At 43.1% G+C, this 18,512-nt stretch overlaps 1 pseudogene; it reads left to right on the plus strand.

Moving 5' to 3' along the window:
- Positions 1-440: 440 nt before the first annotated feature.
- LOC136544361 (UDP-glycosyltransferase 91A1-like) lies at positions 441-14,719 on the plus strand (annotated as a pseudogene).
- The last annotated feature ends 3,793 nt before the right edge of the window (positions 14,720-18,512 follow it).

An 18,512-nucleotide genomic window follows, 5' to 3' on the forward strand; every position in this document is an offset into this window, starting at 1 on the left:
TGTGCCTCCTAGGCCGCAACCTAGGCCTAGGCCGCCAAAGCCGCGCGGTCGCACGCGCCCGCTTGGGCCGGCGTCCGGTCCGGCTGCTCTCCGCTGTCTATCTTAATTCGACGGCCACAAGCGTGTTTCGCTCGAAATAAAAGCCAACGCCACGGCGACCCTAGGGAAACCCTAACCCATTCTCTGTAGCTCTCTCTCTATCTTTGCCTCGCTCTGTTCTCTCCTCAGCGCAGTAGCGGCGAGCACCAGAGTGAAAGCAAGCGCGAAGATGGCGCCAGCGCCGGTCCCCTCACCGGTGCGCGCTCCCCAGCGGGTGAGCACGCCGCCGTCGAGCGGTCTAGGCGGCGGTGCCCTGATCCCCTCCAAAACCCTAGATCTGACCCGACCACTTCTCCTCCTCCTCCTCTGTCTTGGTCCCGCGATGATGACGGCGTGAGACGATGACGGCACCATCGTCGGCCCTCTCGTCGGCGCGTGCGCTCCCCAGCGGGTGAGCGCACCGTCGTCGAGCGTCCAGGCCACGACGCCCTTAGCCCGAGCTCCCGCCCGTACGCCGATGAGGTGGCGGCACAGTGCGGTGGCGTGGTAGGCCTCTACCCCTTCCCCTTTTCTTTTCTTTGATTTTTCTTTCTTCTCTTCTCGGATCTATCCGATTTAGGGTTGGGGATGGGGTTAGGATCAAGATTAGGGTTTGGTTAGGGTTAGGGTTTCGTTCACTGTTCTTCTTCCCCGAGTTTGATTCATGGGTTAGGGTTCGGCTTCACGTGCCGAGACCCCTTTCTTTTCTCTGTTCTTCACCCGATTAGGGTTAGGGTTCGGTGACCCTCTTCTCTTCCTAGATCTAGACGGATCTGATCTCTTGACTTTATCTACATCTAGACAGAGGGATCTGATAGGCTAGATCTACACCTAGTTAGGCTCTGGTACCATTGTTAGACCTAAAGCAGGATCTCTAGGCATAAATCTAGCGAGTTCTCTTTACTGTGAATGTTATATCGAGAGTAGAGAGATAGAGAGGAATAGAAGAAGAACATGTCGAACCTGACACCGCAGAGGGAGCTGGTCCAGAAGCCGCCATCTCATTCGTCGGTGAAGTCTGTGCATGGACAGCGACGTTCGGGGAAGAGGTCGATGAAGTCGTCGACGTCAGTGGAGCGGGACGGCGCGGCTAGTGGCTTCTCGTCACTAGCTGCGCCCCTCTCTGATCGGGATTATGGTTTAGGTTTCGGTGGGGAGCTCGGCTCAGATGAACCTCATACTCAGAGCCACCGGTCCCCACCTCTATATATAACGCAGTGTGACAGGGGCCCTCCAGCCATAGTGGGCTGGGCGCCCCCGATCAGGGCGCAGATCAAAGGCCCAACTGGGCCGTTGGGCCTAGTTTGGGATTAGAGATCAATCTAACACGGAACACTTTTATTTGGTCCTTATAATCATTAGGTCTTTTCTTGGTTAGATCCATATTGTCATAAACTAGAGTCCATTCAACATCTTTTTTTACTATGCATACGCTGATTTCTTGTGGCGAGCTGTGCACTTAATGTTTGGGATACCGAGACCAATAAGCATGTACGATATTTTTTATCGCCGATGTAATTTGGGATGGACCAAACCGAACTTGTTGCTAATAACTGCAGTAGCTAGCATCATTATGTTGGGCAATATGGCTTACAAGAAATGAAGTTATTTTTGACAAATGCAGACTAAAAACTTTCTTACAGGTAATGTTCAGGGGAATGCACTAGCTCCAGTTGTGGGCGCAGTTACAACGCCATGAGGAATGGTGGGATGTATTCCTCCATGCCTGTGGCCTCCTCGAAGAGTCCACCTTCAATTCTTTACGCCAAATGGATGGTTATCTATTAGTCGGATTGGCCTCCATTAGTCTAAACTTTCGTGTGTCGTTTTGACCTTCGTGTTTGCTTGGAAGCAGTTGGTATGTTTGGGTGCTACAACTCTATAATAATGGCATGATTGTACATTATGTAGATGAAGCCAGATATTAACTATTCATCATCTATAAAAAAAATGATGTATCCATGTCTATCCAATATTTAATGTCAACTCATTCGTTCCCAGCGGTTCAGACAAGCATTGCTGATTTGTAATAACTACTCTCCTATCTAGCCACAAATAGTGACCCAGCGCATGTACAAAACAACGTTGCTACTACTACTACATATTGAAAGAGTATTGAAATTAAGGAGCCGGATGCTATAATCACTTAATCAGAGGCGGCTACAAACGGACGTCACCTCTAGAAATAATGTAGAGGGACGTCTAGGGGAAAAGCCTGTCTCTCTTAACACTAGCCTACCTTCGTTGCCACCCTCTATCTCAAAATAAGTGCGCTTCTCAGTATTTTGAAAAGCTAATTGCTTTTAATTTTGGCTAGATATATAGGAAATAATATATATATTTATATCTCTAACTAGGATTACTATAAACATATATGACATAATTAATCTAATAATATTTATTTGGTATTACAAACATTAGTTATTTTTTATATATACTTGGTCAAACTTGGAACTATTTGACTTCTCGAGATGCGAGATAAGCACCTATTTGCATTGAACGGATGGAGTACATTGACAAAAGGTGGGCGATTTAAAACGGTCTCTATTAATCGAGAATTAATGTCGTTCACCTCTTGTTGTTAGCAGAGACAAGCGTTCCTGAGGGATCAGAGAGGAAGGATCAATGTGGATGGGAACCCTAGCAGCAGAACGATCAAGGCGATCGTCCAGGGAAAGATCACGGGAGGAAGACTTGCAGCCGTCGTACCACCCCTCTCGAGTCGCCTAGGTCGCCCTAGACGCCGAGGCCAAAGTCCCGTTTTTAATATGACTAGGTAGTGTGCCCGTGCGTTGCTACTGGACAACTAAATCTTTTATACTAAAAACACACGGATCACACGATAAGATAACAATACTGTTAAATTAAATACCGACGTCAAAGTGACATTTAATTCAAAAAGCAAAGTTCGTGAAATTAACACAGTCACGGAGAGCGCGACGTCGCAGGCTCACAAGCTCTACTGTATAGACTTTTTCGTGATACGGCTAAGATAATATTTTATATCGGCAAAAAGAATTCTACGATATCCATTTCTTTCATGCGCCAATAAATCTATGAATAAGTTCCGCTGTATCTCCATATAATCATGTACACACATGTTCGAGTATATATGCAAATAGGTTCGTGCCCGTTGCTACGGGATAGCTAAACTTTTGTATTAAAAACACACGGAATGCATGATAAGATAACAATACTGTAAAAGTATATGACCGACGTTAAAGTGACATTTAATCCAAAAAGCTAAGTTCGTGAAATTTACACAGTCACAGAGAGCGTGGCGTCGCGGCTCACAAATTCTACTGTGTAGATCTTTCCGTGATGCGACTAAGATCATTTTTTATACCGCCAAGAAGAGATTTCCGATATCCATTTCTTTCGTGCGCCAACAAATCCACGAATAAGTTCCACCACATCTCCATATCATCCTGTACACGGCGCTGGCAAGCGAATTAGCCACAACTTATATAATTAATTTTATAATTAGCTCATGTTTAGTCCTCCTAATTGATATCTAAAAATTCAATGTAACAGGGACTAAAGTTTAGTTCTAGGATAAACACTCTTGACTCTCGACTCCTACTGGCTGCTCACTTGCACCACCATGCCTATGTGTCTGCACGTATATACTCTAATGCCAGAACGTCTAAGATGGTCTTTATTGTCCACTCTTTAAAAATATCATAACTTTAAGATTGTCATTTGTGTATTCGTAGGATTGGGATGCTTTGCACTGATCCATGAGGGTGTCCATAAGAGTCGAAATTTTTTTATGCCATTATGATGTCTAAGCTTACCAATCAGACAGAGACGAACTTGATTGTTAAAATATTTTCAACACTGCTTTCATATACTCCCTCTGTCCCAAAATAGAATTCATTCTCGCTTTCCGAGAAGTTAACTTTTTTTTTAACTTCGACCAATTATATATAAAAGAATATTACTCCCTCCGTTCCTTAATATAAGACATATAGTTTTTAGCACCAATATTAACGCACGGCTTGGGGAAGGATGTGAGACCGAGGAAAAAAAAATCAGGCCATCTTCTCTCTCCCAATCAGATTGCTTCCTAAATCTAAGGGATTGGTTGGGGCATGTGCTATGTACGGTGGAAATATTTTCAAAACTAATCGGCATGAGAGTTGATACGCACCTATATTTTAGAATTTTCTTTAGAAATCTATATGACTTATATTAAGGAACGGAGGGAGTAATATTTATAATACATAATTAGTATCATTACATAGAACATTGAATATATTTTCATAATAAACTTATTTGGAGATATAAATGTTGCACGTATTTTTTTACAAACCTAGTCAAATTTGAGAAGTTTGACCTGCACGCATCCCATAATGACTTATATTTTGGGGTAGAGGAAGTATATACTAATGAGAGTAGTCAACTGGAAGTGATGATGAACACAACAATACTTTCATATTATATGCTAATGGGAGCACGAAGAAACGTAGGGGTATGAACCTATATACTAATGGTGGGAATATTCGTTTAGAAAATTGCAGAAGGTTCACCAGTCTCATAATGTATAACCTGCACATCTTTTATTTGGCACCACTGATGTTTCCTTCCCTGCATGATTATTGTTTTCTTCCATGCATGATTATTGTTTCATGCATGATTATTGTTTTCTTCCATGTATGTGGCCTCAGGTGATCAATTTGTTTCCTTCAAACCAGGCGGGGATCGCAGGGATGACAATTTCTTTTTCTATCGCGCCTTTCCTTTTTTTGCTCGTCCGTTGGACAGCGTGGGAGGTGGGATCGATCGCATGGGGTGACAGACGGACGAACCAAAGCAATTATCGTACCAAAACGGTGTCCATACTTTGTTCTTTTTAGTTGCAGGAGAATTGATGTTAACTAGTAGTGGTCCGAGCAAAAGTAGTCAGGTGCTGCCTCCTCTATAAGGTTACACAGGAAAAAGAAATAGAAACAAATTTGGATAAAGTACCCGCTCACTGTTTTGTAATCCTGGAAAACAGTGGCCAAACCTCCTGTGTGTCTTAGAGACTTCCCGATGTCTCTTTCTGTCTTTACTAGCCAGCCAGCAACAGCCCGCCACCAGGCAGCGTTGTGCGGCCGCAGCTAGCACACGCGACTGCGAGGACTCCCAGTTGAAACGGAGGTTGTTCTCACCTCGTCCGAAAATTTCGACACGTGAGGCCCGCAAGCTGAACCGAATTAAATTGGATGGACCGCTAAGGACAACATGTAGGGACCAGGTGCTGCATATTGTGTTGGATGTGGGATTTAGTACTGGCCATCCGTCAATAGGTCCCGTGTTCTTGCGTGAGTTTTTGTAGAGTCTTTTTTTTTTCTGGACCAAAGAAGAATTATATTATAGAATAGCTGGGTACATCAACACGTTATAAGCACTCTGTATTACATAAATATTCAGAAATTGTTTTTTATCTAAATTATACCCACGCTGTGAATAGCTCCAGATCTCAAAACCAAACTTGTACGACGTTTTGCTGTATGGATGACCGCACAGGCAAACACTCGGCAAAAGACCTGAGAACAGATGCCCAACGAACGACGGCCAACATTCATGTAGGCGGAGTTGAGAAACTTCTTCTTTCTGGTGTCTTCCGTCTTCTTCTTTCTGCCACCGAAGAATAAGGAAGACTGATCTGAAAATTATTCTTCCTAGTCCTTCATCGTGGCCAGATCTAACCACAATAAAACGGAGAAGAGATCGGAGAAAATTATTCTATGGCGGCGACACCATCTCCGCCTTGATGTCATCGTGTGGAAATAAAAGTCTCCGTGTCGTCATATCGGTGAGGATGCTGGCGCCGTAGTTGTCGCCCCCATCTTCAACAGAGCAGTCTCGTCGCGCGAAAATTCAATTAAACCTCAGAAAGAGCAAACTATCTCTGAAAAATCCCAAACTTGGTATTCCTTCACACGTGGCATGTGCAAGCCTGAGAATAATTTTGAGACCAATACGACACCGGAATGTATATTTTTAATTGCCTAACAAATATTACACGAATTACATGCATGACAATAATTAAACACACAAAGCCGTATATATTAAAATTAGAACCCAATTAAACTACGACCTTGAAAACCTAGCTAAATAAACATTAATTACTATCGAAATCACTGTCGGGATCGATCGGGCCACGCACTAATATGCCTCTGTAGCCATATATGGTAGTTGATGTCATGGATTATGTATCCACTTGTATTGATGAAGTCCAATGCCCGTATGAGTGCACTCTCTCGTGCCCCCACAATACTAAAAGAATGGTCGGCCATAGGTGTAACCTACTGAATGACCACTGCCCCTGTTAGTAATCCTTATGCAGTACTGACGTCCTTCTATAGCGAGCTAGCCGAGGTTTCATTGTAGAAGTTCCAATCGTACCCGAGTTGCTCCATAACTTGGTCTAGAACGGCCCACAAGGCACATGTAGCATAGGTAAGGTCTTGTAGCGCAATCTACATGCGGAGGGAGAAGAGAGAAAAAGAAAAAATAGAGAGGAGAATGTTATTAACAAAAAATAAAAAAAACAAACAAACCCCGACTTAGGTATAAGTGACCATTTTACCACATCTGCATGGTTGTTAGCTTGCAAACCATTCGCTTGCTTGCGGGACGGGGGATATCACAGCATTCAAAGCAAGTGCCTTGAAGTGCGAGAAATCAGGCACATCATAGCAAATACGTCAAAGTGCCTAAACAGATGCGCACGGGTACTTAAATGGGCGGGCTTATAGTCCTGGGCTCTGTATTCCGTCCCGTGGATATGGTTCCGATGATTGACCCCTACAGGAATTAAAAACTGAGTCACATGTCCATAGCCGACACACTTGCATTAGATGCCGTGTTCTCGATGATGTCCGAGATAAAGAACCAGCTAAGTGCTATTCGTAGCCAATCTATTGGGGATATAGTCTGCGACATATATGCGTGCAATAATGATATTAAACTAATTACACTTATTTGTTAGCATAAAAAAAACAAAAGATGTTGGAAAAATATTTTATATAATAGCTGGAACAGGAAACCGTGGGAATGGCCACATTAGGAGCGAATGGCTCATCGCCAGGGTGGAAACCTGGTTCTTGTGGTGGGGGAGGTCCGTTGTTCATACCACCTGATCGATAAAATGCAAAAAAAATATGACATAAAATATATGCACAAAAAAATCTTCCAAGTAAAATGTGGCAACATAATTAAATATAGATCAAATGCAAGGAATAAGAATATATATAAATATAGAATGCAAAGAAACATGAATATAAATATAGATAAAATGAATATAGATACAATATTAGAGAAGACAACATATTAATACCATTGAAAAATACAGGAGCCATGACCAAATCACGTAGAGAGAGAGTGGATGTCTTGAGAAGTGAGAGTGAAACGTGAGAAATGAGACTGAGAGAGTTCGTGGGTGGGTGGGATCGATGTATGTGGGTCGGTAGTTTGTTTTATATAGGGGGCATGGACATCACTGCCGATTTTTTAAATAGAACCAACAGTGAATGTGGTAATCACTGCCGGTTTCTAAATAGAACCGACAGTGAAGGTGACTATCACTGCTGGTTTCTAAATAGAACCGATAGTGAAGGTGCATATATGTAAAGGATATATTTATTTAGATACTACAGTGGGAAAGTTTTGACAAGAATGATATATTTATTTAGATAGTAATGAAATACATCAAAAATTACAAAAAAATAGAAATAAGTTACATATACGATAACAAAGACCTTACACTAAAATTCCATATACGATAACAAATACCTATTTGCGTACAGGTCAATGTTACCATCAATGTGTATCAACACATTATAATTTAAACCACCTCATGTGTACCTCAGTAGCATTCTTCTAGTACCTCATGTGTGCACCATTTTGGTGGACTACGATGCATAACAATATCTGTGGTTTGCTATGAGAGGAAAATATTGTATCAAGGCTGATAAGGCTTGACTAAAACCAACATGCATAGAGAGGCTAGCTCCTGGCCGAGGGCCATTTTATAGGGGCTAGCAGTCGTGGTATATTTTTATTTCTGAACTAAAGTTATCGGGATAGGTGGGAGCAGTGTTCCAACTGTTGTGGTCATGGGAGCATTGTTGGCATGTGAGGAGCATCTACACATCACTGTCGGTTTTAGTTTAAAAACCGACAGTGAATTGGGCCTTCTGTGTCGGTTTGAGCAACCGACTGTGATAGAAGCTATCACTGCCGGTTTTAAAACCAAAACCGGTAGTAAAGGGCCCTGCCGCCATCTTTTAGTAAAAAAAATATAAAAAAACACTGCCGGTTTGGAGCCTACCATCGCAGCCCTTTTGTAAAAAATATAAAAAAGTTTGGCCAGCCTAAGATTCGAGCGTGGGTCACGGGGTCTAGAGTGCGCGGCCTTAACCGCCGGGTTAGGATAGGGAGTTCAGATAGAATGGTTTTATTTTTTTTCTTTTATCCCATCGTAATGCACTACTAAATAATAAATGCAAAATCAAAAAAGTTTGGCCCGCCTGGAATTCAAGCGAGGGTCTCAGAGTACAGAGTGCGCGGCCTTAACCGCTGAGCTAGGATAGGGAGTTCGGTTAGTTTGCTTTTCTTTATATATTTATTAATAGAAATAATGCAGTTAGTTTATATTCTAAAATAACATAAAATTTGTGTCTTAATTATTTAATTCTATGATAATTAATTAATGGTCTATAATTATCAAATAATAGTGTTTGTGAACATCATCTTAATATTTGATTACATAGTCAATAATTAAATTATAGGGATGCGCATAAAATATAAATTAAATATTCAGTGCAAATTACTGATACAACGTCTGCATAATGATTACATAGTTAACAATAATCTAACTATCTTTAGGTGCATCAACAATGAGAGTCTCATTGTGATCAATTCATACGTAAGCAGATTCGTCACCCTCTTAAAGGATAGGTAGGGGTACGTTCGCCCCGAATGGATGCATTTCCTGATAGCCACTGTAGTCTTCTTCGTCCGTCACTCCATCGACACCGACAATCTTCCTTTTCCCTTATAGGACTACTTTTAGCCTTCCTTTTGTCTTGTTGTCCCTTACATAGAAGACTTGCATAACATCTCTTGCAAGGACGAAGGGGTCGTCTCTGTATGCTATCTTAGTGAGATCAACGGTAGTGAACCCTTCGCTATCAGTGTTGATTTTCTTAAGCCGGACCCACTGGCAGCGAAAAAGAGCTGCCTTCAATGGACCATAGTCTAACTCCCATATCTCCTTTATGAAACCATAGTATGTCGCCTGCATGTTGCCGTTCTCGTCGTGAGCATCAAAACGAACACCACAATTTTGGTAATGTGCTCTTTTCATCTTACTTTTTTGTGTAAAATATGAATCCATTGATCTCATACCCTTGGTACTTAAGATATGTACTCGAAGGCCCCTTGGCTAAGGCATCCAGTTGATTACCCAACTTTATTCCAAGCAAGCGACGTCGCAACCAACTGACAAATTCCTCCTTATGTTTTTATCTAGCCAAGCCTGTAACCTGTTTGGATACAGAGTTTGCAGCGATTGCCTATGCTCATCAATGTATGGCATCATACCCTCGGCATGTTAGAGAACAACGAACTGTGCCTGTCTAAAAGAAACAGAGTCATCTACTGTAATAGATTTCTCTTCGATCATTTCTTTGCCACGTAGTCTTCCCTCATGACAAGATTCTAGAACTTTGACCCTTTTGATGTCCAGATAATATGTGCAGAACTCAATGGCCTCCTCCATTGACCATCCTTCAACCATGCCCCTTTCTAGCCTGAATCTATTCTTAACATACCTCCTGAAAACTTTTATCAATCTTTCAAAAGGAAACATCTTATGTAGGTATATTGGGCCAAGAGCTCTAATTTGGTCAACAAGATGAATGAGTAGATACAATGAGATATCAAAGTAAGTCGACGAGAAATGCATCTCAAGCCTAACAAGAGTTTCAGCTATGTCCCGCTATAGCTTGCTCTAGCGTGGACACATCAATGACCTTTTTGAGATCGCGTTGAAGAACGAGCAAAGCTTTATGATTGGGGCGCGAACCTTTGGGGGGAGGATACCATGCAGGGCAACAGGGAGCAGCTGAGTCATAATGACATGACAGTCATGGGCCTTCATAGGGCCATAGTTTGAACTTGAGTTCTCTCATGTTCACTAGCCTCTTTGGGTTTACACAGTAGCCCATCGGAACTTTGAGTTCATTGAAGAAAGAAATAAGTGCATGTTTTTCTTCCTTCTTCAATGTCCATGACACAACCGAAAGTTCGAACTGGCGATTCTCTAGCTCCACGGGATGCAGCTCCTTCTTGATTCCCAAGTGTTGCATGTCCAGGTGTGTGGCTAGTGAATCCTTTGATGTCCCCCCGGTGTTCATCAAAGTGTTAAGAGTGTTAGCGCACATGTTTTTAGTGATGTGCATGGGATTAAGACAGTGGCGTACACTAAAAAATAGCTAGTAAGGTTGTTTCTAGAAAACCAATTTTTCTTCCAAACGCTCCCATCAGGCGCTGCTACTGCATTGTCCCCCTTTCCAAGGACAACCTCTAGTTTCTTGAGTTCTCAAAGTATCGCAGGCCCGTCTTGATATTTTGGAGCTAAGCGTTTCTCAATAGCACCGTTGAAATCTTTTTTGTTCCTGCGGTAAGGGTGATCCTTAGGTAGGAACCTACGATGTCCCATATAAACTATCTTTGAGTTATTTGGTGGATTTACCGCATCGGTGTCATCCAAGCACTCGACACAACCAGTATAGCCTTTTGTCTTCTCTCCGGACAGTGAACCTCGACCTGGCAGATCGGTGATTATAGCGATAAGTACTGCCTTGATCATGACATGTTCCTTTTTATACTCGTCCCAAACATCCAGCACACCCTTTTCAAACATCTTCACGAGTTCATCAATCACTGGTTCTAGAAACACATCGATGTCATTCCCAGGCTATCTTGGCCCTTGGATCAGTTGTGGCATCTAGACATACGACCGCTTCATACAGACCCAAGGTGGAAGGTTGTATATACAGAGCGTCACTGGCCAGGTGCTATGATTGCTTCTAACCTGGTCGAAAGGATTCATCCCATCTATGCTCAAAGCAAATCAAAGGTGCCTTACCTCTCCACCGATGTCCTTATAGAATATAGTATTGACAGTTCTCCAGTCATGCCCATCGGCGGGGTGCCTCATCATTGTATCTTTCTTATGCTCTTCGACATGCCAGCGCAATAGCTTGTCTGACTTTGCACATGCAAACAGCCTATGCACTCGGGGAGCTATAGGGAAATACCAAACGACCTTTACAGGACCTCTTCTGGTCTTGGTGCCCTCATCTGACGGCTCTTCCTTGTACCATGGAGCTTCACACTTGGGGCACTTGTCCAAGTCTTTGTATTTTTCTCCATGGTACAATATGTAATAATTGGAACACGCGTGGATTTTTTCAACCTCGAGGCCGATGGGACAGATCATTTGCTTGGCCAAGTATGTCTTTTCTAGCAACTCATTTTTTTGTGGGAGCATTTTCCTTATTATACCTAACAACTGACCGAAGCCTTTATCGCTCAATCCGATTATCGATTTAAACTCTAACAGTATGATGTCAGCTTTCAGTTTACTCATTGGACAATTCCTATACAATGATGTTTTGCCATCTTGTCTTATTTTCTCTAGCTTTCTCAGCTGTCTTTCACTATGACATCCGGTCTCTACATTACGTAGCAGCTGAGAAATGCCATCGTTATCCTCGGTGTCGTCAGCTAGCGTGTTCCTAAACACATTATTAACTGTGGCCATAGGTTCTATGTTGACACTGGGTTCCTCGTCAGCATCGTGGATGGCTACGTCAGGCATGTCCACATCATCACCGTTTTCTTGCAGAACATTTACACCAACCTCGTCATGTATAGTCCATATCGTATAGTTTGGTATGAACCTCCTGGTAATCAAGTGCGATCGTATAGACTCAATTTGATAAAAGTTCCTATGATTCTTGCAATCTTTGCATGGGCAGAAGACAGGGTTTTCATTCCCAGCATGGGCTTTGGCATCGGTGATAAACTGGCTGACGCCATGCATATACTGCTTGTCCGTTCGGGACAGATGCATCCACTCTCGATCCATCTCTGCACAAAAAAATACTGAGACAGTAATTACAAAGAATTAATAAGAAATCGAGCTTTATGAACAACAATTGTACCTCGAAAGTACCATTTTTGGAAAATATTATTGTACACTAATTATTGAAAAATTGAAAATGGTAGCCCCGACCCTGTAAATTAAAAATCGTAGTAAAAAACAATTATTGCACAATATTGAAGAACAACTATTCTACTCTACTTCTAAGAATTAATTATAGTATCACATACTAACAATGATGATCTTGACCACCATGGAATAATTAGCTAGGAATTTAAATGTGTTTATAGACACCAACCTTTTGGATGATGGATTCACTATAATTTGAGCCTGGCACAAATGTCCAATTGAAAAAGTGCTCTCTAGAATGGAAAAAGAATTAGAATGAGAATCAAGCAATGTAGCCATCAAAACGAAGCTAATTAAGCAACAAAATCAAAGGAGTCGATGTTTGTTACTAACCTAAAAGCAAAAAGATTAAACCATTCTTTAAAATCCAAGCACTAGCTTCATGGTGAAGAGCAGCCGTAACAATGGAGGAAAGGGTCTAAACGCGCGCCTCTGTTCTTAGGATGGAAGAGAGGAGGAAGAAGAGGATGGCTGTAACATTTTTGTGTTGTAGGCTTATCACCGTCGGTTCTTGGCTAGAACCGACAGTGATAGAGCCCAATCACTGTCGGCTCTTGGCTTAAACCGGCAGTGATGAGTGTCCACAAAAACACTGTCAGTTCAAGCCACAAACCGACAGTGATGTGGTCCTTCACTGCCGGTTTTAGCCCAGCCCCAATCATTTTTTTCATTTTCAAGCTCATAACCGGCAGTAAAGGTACATCACTGCCGGTTCTCATAAATCCGACAGTGATGATGCCGGCAGTGATGTGGGCGTAGTGCTCGATGGCCGCCACGACTCCTCCCCACTGCACATCGTCATCTTCCCGTGGCTCGCGTTCGGTCACTTGGTCCCATGCCTCGAGCTCGCCGAGCACCTCACAGAGCGCGGCAACCGCGTGTCCTTCGTCTCCACCCCGCGCATCCTCAGCAGGCTCCGCCCGGTCGCGCCTGTGCTGGCCTCGCTCCTCGACTTGGTGGCCCACCCGTTCCCGCGCATTGATGGCCTCCCTGATGGCGTCGAGGCCACTTCTGACCTCCCGCCCGACATGGCCAACCTCCACATGGAGGCCTTGGACCGCCTTGCTCCGGCCTTCTCCACCTTCCTCGATGCCGCCTGCGTCGACGGGAGTGACCACAAGGTGGACTGGGTGGTCCTCGACAACTTCCGCACGTCCATCGCGGATTTCGCCGGAGAGCACGAGGTCCTAACGAAAAATGAAAACGAGATGCATGCATTTTGTTACCCTGCAGTAATAAGCCTTTTTGCTTGCATTGTGGATGTCCTACAGGTTCCCTGCATACTGAACTTGCCCTGCTCTACGGCAACACAGAGGCTTACGGCATTCCAGACACCTCAGCTTCACCAATATTCCGACGATTTGTTCAGACTTTCGAGAAATGCAAACTTATCGCTGCTCGTAGCAGCTTTGAGTTGGAACCGGAGTCCTTGCCTATCATGGCAAAAATCTTCGGTAAGCCGGTCATCCCCGTGGGCCTACTTCCCCCACCGCCCGCCGGAGGCAACACACAGCGCGACGACAGTGCAGCCCTGTCGTGGCTCGGTGAGCAGCCGTCCAAGTCTGTGGTTTACGTCGCCTTTGGGAGCGAGTACCCTATGAACGTGAAGCAGCTGCACGAGATTGCTCTCGAGCTGGAGCTCGCCGGAATGCGCTTCCTCTGGGCTCTCAGGAAGCCTAACGGCGTCCACCACGGCGAGGACGTCCTGCCTCCAGGCTCCAGGTTTCGAGGAGCGCACGTGTGGCCGCGGTTCCGTTGTCATGGGCTGGGTCCTCAGACTAGCATACTGGGGCATGGCGCCGTCGCCGCGTTCACGATGCACTATGGCTGGGCCTCCACCATCGAGGGGCTTCAGTATGGCCATCCACTGATCATGACGCCAGTTCTCGTGGACCACTTGTCCACCGTGCGGGTGATGATGGACCTGCGGAAGGTTGGAGTCAAGGTGCGAAGGATAAAAATGACGAAGCGTTTCTTGGTGACAACATCGCAACCGCAATACGGGCTGTCATGTGCGAAGAAGAAAGTAAGAGGATCTTTGTGGCCAATGCTAAGAAGATGCAGGAGATTGTGGCAGACGACAAGTGCCACAACAGGTACATAGATGAATTCGAGAACCTGCAAGAACTGAAAGAAGTTGATGCTACGTATACATTACATACACGCAGCATGATTGGAATTACTACATGTGATTCATGCATTTCATTTTTACAGTCTCAACTCTCAATTTTTCTAAATGCCCAAACTCTAGCTAATAACAGGTTTGAAGTTGGTACTGGGCCACTGGCTGCTAATAACAGGATTGTCTCTTGGTTAGCAGTATTAAACTCGCAGGAAGGTTGTTAGACATAAAGCAGGATCTCTAGGCATAAATCTAGCGAGTTCTCTTTACTGTGAATACTATATAGAGAGTAGAGAGACAGAGAGTAATAGAAGAAGAACGTGTCGAACCAGACACCGCAGAGGGAGCTGGTCTAGAAGCCACCATCTTGTTCGTCGGTGAAGTCTGCGCACAGGCAGCGATGTTCAGGGAAGAGGTCGATGAAGTCGTCGACGTCGGTGGAGCGAGACGGCGCGACTGGTGGCTTCCCATCACTGGCTGCGCCCCTCTCTGATCGGGATTAGGGTTTAGGTTTCGGTGGGGAGATCGTCTCAGGCAAACCTCGTACTCAGAGCCGCCGGCCCCCACCTCTATATATAGCGCAGTGTGAAAGAGGCCCTCCAGCCATAGTGGGCTGGGCGCCCTCAATCACGGCGCGGATCAAAGGCCCAACTGGGTCGTTGGACCCAGTTTGGGATTAGAGATCAATCTAACAATCTCCTCCTTGATCTCCTACCATCTTTCAATTTTATACCATTAACTTTTGTTCATTCCATTACAGATTAGCGCATAGAGAATGTTTCATCGTCACGGTCAATTACCGATAAATTTAACAACTACAACACACCACTATGTTCTGAAATAGATACTTAACTTTGGGCCTTCTTTTGTCCAGGAATTATAGGCTTTTCGTTAAACCCATGCTGGCTACATGTTCTCTGAACACGTTGGGTGGTAAGCCTTTTGTAAGCGGATCCGCGAGCATCTTTTCGATACTTATATGCTCAAGACTTATGACATGATCCCAGACTTTATCTTTCACAACATAATACTTTATGTCAATGTGTTTGGCAGCACCACTTGACTTATTATTGTGAGCATATTGTACTGCCGGATTATTATCGCATTATAACTTAAGTGGTCTATAGATGTCGTCAACCACCTTCAAACCGGGCATGAACTTCTTTAGCCAGTTCACCTGCCCCGTTGCCTCATAACACGCTATAAACTTAGCATACATTGTGGACGATGTAGTGGCGGTTTTCTTTGAGCTTTTCCATGAAATAGCTTCCCCTGCGAGAGTGAATACATATCCAGACGCTGATTTTCTATCATCTCCCACATAATCAGAATTTGAATATCCCACTATATGGAGTGAATCTGATCTTCTATACATCATCATGAGGCTTTTCGATTCTTACAAATAATGCAAGACTTTCTTTACTATTTTTCAATGTTCTGTTCCAGGATTGCTCTAGAATCTGCCAAGTAACTCGGTAACAAATGCTAAGTCAGGGCGCGTACATACTTGAGCATACTGCAAGCTTCCGACAGCTGAAGCATATGGAACCATTTTTATTTGATCGATCTCATACTGATTCTTGGGGCATTGAAAATCCCCATATCTGTCGCCCTTGACTATAGGAGCAGGTGAGGGACTATATTTGTGCATATTGAATTTCTTTAAGATCTTTTCTATGCATGTCTTTTTGTGACAGTCCTAATACCCCTTTACTTCTATCTCGGTGAATCTTGATCCCTAGAATGAATGAAGATTCACCAAGATCTTTCATATCAAATTTTGAGGACAAAAACTTCTTTGTCTCAAGTAGTAGACTGACATCACTACTAGCAAGCAAGATATCATCCACATACAGGACAAGGAAGATAAACTTCCCATTCTTAAACTTTGCATAGACACAATTGTCCTCTACATTCTCTTTAAACCCAAAATTCCTTATTGTCTGATCAAACTTCAAGTACCACTGTCTTGAAGCTTGTTTTAATACATAAATGGATTTCTTTAGGCGATATCCCATTCATTCTTTTCCTTCCATGACAAAACCTTTTGGTTGTGCCATGTATACATTTTCCTCCAAGTCCCCGTTGATAAATGTCGTCTTTACATCCATCTGATGTAATTCTAAATCGTAATGTGCCACTAATGTCGTTATGATTCTAAAGGAATCCTTACATGAGACTAGAGAAAAGGTCTCATTGTAATTAATCCCTTCTCTTTGCGTAAAGCCTTTTGCCATAAGTCGCGCTTTATATCATCGAAGTGGGCGCATACACCTGCTTCTCTTCAAGGTCAATTTCTCGAGCTACCATACCCCCTCATCATTTCATCCTCTAGGAAGACAGCGTGTCTCGTTTTCACAAACTTTGTATGTCTATCTGGACAGTAGAAACGAAAACCTTTTGACTTTTCTGGGTAGCCAATAAAATAACAACTTACTGTTTTGGGATCTAGCTTCCCAATGTTTGGGTTAAATACTTTTGCCTCAGTAGAACTCCCCCACACACGTAAGTGGTTTAGTGAGGGTACTCTTCCTGTCCACAACTCATATGGTGTTTTGGGCACCAACTTACTTGGTACTCTATTGAGAATATGAATGGCGGTTTTTAACGCCACCATCCACAGGCTCAACGGTATGGTAGAGTAACTTATCATACTACGCACCATATCCATCAGGGTACGATTGTGTCTTTTAGCTACTCCATTCTGCTGAGGTTTGCCTGGTGTAGAATACTAGGCTACTATGCCATTCTCCTGTAAGAACCTTGTAAAAGGTTCAGGAACTTGGCCATATGGGGTATGCCGACCATAGTACTCCCCCCACGGTCAGACCTGACTATCTTAATCTTTAAATTGTGTTGGTTTTCAACTTTTGCCTTAAATATCTTAAATTTATCCAATGCTTCTATTCTTTCTTTGATTGGATAAATGTAGCCATAACGGAAGTACTCATATATGAATGTTATGAACGAATCATAACCATCCACACTCTTTATAGGAAATGAATCATAGATGTCTGTGTGAATAATCAGTAAAATTCCTACGCTTCGTTTGGCATCTTTCTTAATTTTCTTTACATACTTTCCTTTTATGCATTCTCTGCATTGTTCTAAATCTGAGAACTCTAATGGAGGAAGAATATCATTCTTAACTAGTCTTTCTATTCTCCGCCTCGAAATATGGCCTAAACGACAGTGCCATAATTTCGACGACGCATCGTGAGCTCTCTTTCGTTTTCTGTTTACATCCACAGACGATGATACATTCTCATTGTCGCACACAACGTTCCCATCATCGCATACAACATTCACATCATCACGTAGTGATAACAAATAAAGCTTATTTTGTAAGATAGCAAGACCAACACATGCATTATTAAATGTTATCTTACATTTGTCATTTTCAAAATGGCAATCATATCCATCATTGTCCAAGCATGAAACACTAATCAAGTTTCTCTGTAAAGAGGGAACATAAAGTACATCTCTAAGTAAAAGTGTGAAGCCATCAGCAAGCTCTAGAGAAAGATCGCCAACGGCTTCAACATCTGCTCAGACTCCATTTACAACTTTAACGTGTCTTTCTCTTCTTTGCGTAGTCCTCATCGAACGGAATCCCTGTAAGGAATTAGCAATATGAACAGTTGCACCTGAGTCAATCCACCAAGTATATTTCGATTACTGTACATACAGGGATTCATTTATGAACGTAATAATGTTCTCACCTTTTTTTTGCCATGATCATCTTTAAGTAATCGGGACAATCTTTCTTATAATGTCCCATCTTCTTACAATAGAGACACTGGTCTTTCTCTACTGTGAACTTATTCTGCTGAGGCTGATGCAGCATGGGACCCTTTTCCTTTGACTTTGAGGAGTTAGCATTATTATTCTTTTTCTTGTTGTCTTTCACATAATTGATAGTGCCACCATTGGCAGCTTTCATTCTCTCATCCTCTTGCACACACATAGCCATGAGCCTCTCTAAGTCCCACTTCTCAGGCTGTATGTTGTAGTTGA

The sequence above is a fragment of the Miscanthus floridulus genome, chromosome 3, assembly GCF_019320115.1.
Source record: "Miscanthus floridulus cultivar M001 chromosome 3, ASM1932011v1, whole genome shotgun sequence".
In the NCBI taxonomy this organism is placed as follows: domain Eukaryota; kingdom Viridiplantae; phylum Streptophyta; class Magnoliopsida; order Poales; family Poaceae; genus Miscanthus; species Miscanthus floridulus.